This window comes from Apium graveolens, chromosome 10 (genome assembly GCF_009905375.1).
Source record: "Apium graveolens cultivar Ventura chromosome 10, ASM990537v1, whole genome shotgun sequence".
Taxonomy (NCBI): Eukaryota; Viridiplantae; Streptophyta; class Magnoliopsida; order Apiales; family Apiaceae; genus Apium; species Apium graveolens.
The window spans coordinates 38901258-38904573 of NC_133656.1; the positions used below are offsets into that span (position 1 = coordinate 38901258).

The following is a 3316-nucleotide window of genomic DNA, read 5'->3' on the forward strand; positions in this document are numbered from 1 at the left end:
AATATACAAACACACAACATCTTACATCTCTCCCTGTTGAGTGGCATTCATGACACTTATTTATGCTCTAATAAGCTTTGAATTGATGCATTTGTACTCAAGTTGTTAAGTGTTTTAATGTGTTTTCTAGTGTTTTTGCATTTCAGGCATTACTCAGGTAATCAGGTGAATTAGCATTGTTTTGGTGCTAATTAGGTGTCTAGGTGGTGTTGGAATAAAAGCTCGTGGAAAGCCGGCTCGAAGCAGCAAGATTTAAGAAGAAATCTGAGTTTTTCCCAGCAGGACGGCGCGCCCGCGCTGTGATAGCGCGCGGCCACGCCGGGGTTCCAGAAATACAGCGCGCCCGCGCTATGATAGCGCGCGGCTGCGCCGATGCCGAATTCGGGACTCCTGTTTTTAATACAATTCTAAAAGGAAAGGCTTCCAGATTGTTGAGGGCTGCTATATATATTCATATTAGGACATTTTAATAAAAAGAAGGACCAGAGCACAAGGAGAAGACGACAAGAAACCTTTAGCACAATTCAACAAAGGCGAAGACGATCTAGTTTATTCTTGTGAATCTTATTTTGAGTTGTAATCTTTATTTATACTTGGTTTTATTTATTTGTATAAAGACTACATTTTATATATCATGTTTTCATCAGAACCCACGTTGATGATGAGTCCGATTATGGGCTAATCCTTATCGTGGGGTTCTAGCGGATTTATTTATGGATTTTCTCTAGTTAAATTGTTTTGATACCTTAGTATGTGGTGATTGTATGATATCCTAATATTGGTTGTGCGTAATCGTCTTATGAGCGTCGCGAACTTATAAAATAGTGTGTTAATTCTTAATGAAGCCAAAGTGAATTTAAGGATTTAGGACTTGCCATGCTAGCATAGGTTCATGTATTGTCATGCATGATTCGTAGGTAATTTTAACCATCTAACTTGCCCTATGTAATCAAGATAGATAACTTGTGTTTAAACCATTATGTTGTCAAATTCTATAGACATATAGGGTCTCGATATAATTGGTGGCTTTTCAGCTTCTATCTCTTTTGTGGATGTCTGGTAGAATGGTACTCGTGCAACGAAAGTTTGCGTTTATCAGTTTCATGTTATCTGATTAGTATCATCACCATTGCATGCTAAGGTTAAGAATAATAAGGCTATTGAATGAAGTATTTAATGAAGTTAGAATCCCAAGTTCGTCATATATATCACTTCAGTCAATCTTATTCTCGTAGTTATAATTGTTAGCGTAATTCTTAGTTATTATCAATCTCAATTTCTTATTCTTCTTAGCATTGGATAATAACCATACATTGTTGCTTAGGTGCATAAATAAACAGTTAACCAATACAGTCTTTGTGGGAACGAACTAAAAAAGATTCTATACTACTTACGAACTCGTATACTTGCGTGTATTATTAGTGCGTGTTTAGCGACTAACAAGTTTTTGGCGCCGCTGCCGGGGACTGTAGTGTTACCGGGGACTGTAGTGTTAATTATTAGTTTATGTGCTTTCCATCAGTGGTCGTTAAAGTTCATTGACTCATACATTATTACTTATTCATTCCTTGTCTAGTTTCAGGTACTCTAGCGAGGATGTATGCATACGCGTTCGCGTACTCGTAAGAGAACACTGGATAAAGCTGAGAAAGAACTTGTGGTGGTTCGTAGGGAAGTTTCTGAGAATAAATAGAAGTTAGAGGAAGAAGAGAAAGTTGAAGAGCCAATTGTAGTAGCTATAGGTGATCAAGCAGAAAAGCCGAAGGCTTTGATGGACAATTCCAAGCCTAAGATTAATGACATTTAGTCTAGCATCATTAGACCAACCATCAGGGCTAACACTTTTGAGATCAAGTCAAACACGATCCAGATGATATAGAATTCAGTTTAGTTTGGGGGTTCTCCAACTGAAGACCCCAACATGCACATCAGGGATTTCATCGAGATCTGTGACACTTTCAAGTTCAATGATGTGATTGAAGATGCTATCAAGCTACATCTCTTCCCATTCTCTCTGAGGGACAAGGCTAAGTGCTGGTTACACTATCTACCAGCAGGGTCTATCACCACTTGGAAGATCTTGCTCAAAAGTTTCTCACTAAATTCTTCCCCATGGCGAAGACTGCCGTAATCAGGAATACTCTTACTCAATTTGCTCAACAAACTGGAGAATCTCTGTGTGAGGCTTGGGATCGATATAAGGAGATGCTAAGGAAGTGTCCACACCATGGCATGCCTGATTGAATGATTATTAATTATTTTTATAATGGATTGGGTCCTACGTCTAGACCCATGCTTGATGCAGCATCAGGAGGAGCCTTGTGGGCTAAGAGCTACGATGAAGCTTATGAACTTATGAACTTATGAACTTATTGCTCTCACGGAGGAATGTAGTGCTGTGCTGCAGCAGAAGTTACCTTTGAAGCTTAAAGATCCAGGAAGCTTCACTATTCCATGTACTATTGGAAAAGTGTCTTTTGACAGATGCTTATGTGATTTGGGAGCTAGCATCAATCTGTTGCCTTTGTCAATTTTCAAGCAGTTGGATCTACCTGATCCTAAACCGATGTATATGACTTTACAGTTGGCCGACCGTTCTATTACATATCCGCGAGGTATTTTGGAGGATGTCTTGGTCAAGGTTGATAAACTCATCTTTCCTGCTGATTTTGTAATTCTTGATTTTGAGGAGGATAAGAAGATTCCCATAATCTGGGGACGACCTTTCTTGGCAACTAGCCGAACCCTGATAGATATGTAGAAGGGTGAGCTTACAATGCGAGTGATGGATCAAGATGTTACCGTTAATGTGTTCAATTCCATGAAATTTCCTACTGATAATGAGGAGTGCTTAAAAGTGGAGTTGGTCGATTCGGTGGTCACATCGGAACTTGATCAATTGCTAAGGTCTGATGCGTTAGAAAAATCCTTATTAGGGAATTCAGACAGTGAAGATGAAGGTGAAGAACAATTGCAATATTTGAATGCTTCTCCCTGGAAAAGAAAAATTGATATACCTTTTAAATCTCTTGGAATGGAGGAATTGAACAAAGCTCCTAAACACCTCAAGCTTTCTATTGAGGAAGCCCCTCTCTCTTGAGCTTAAGCCTTTACCTTAGCATTTGAGGTATGCGTTTTTTGGTGATGCATCTATTCTGCCTGTTATTATTGCATCTGACCTTTCAGGTAGTGATGAGGAAAAGCTTTTGAGGATTCTAAGAGAATTCGAATCGGCAATTGGATGGACTATAGCAGATATCAAGGGGATGAACCCTTCTTACTGTATGCATAAAATTCTGCTAGAGGAAGGTAGCAA

General features: G+C 39.1%; 1 non-coding gene across 1 annotated transcript; it reads right to left on the reverse strand.

Annotated features, from left to right (window-relative positions):
- Window positions 1-2127: 2127 nt before the first annotated feature.
- On the reverse strand, window positions 2128-2234 carry LOC141694595 (small nucleolar RNA R71). The gene has a single exon (XR_012563885.1). It is a non-coding gene; the product is annotated as a small nucleolar RNA R71 (small nucleolar RNA).
- Window positions 2235-3316: the final 1082 nt, after the last annotated feature.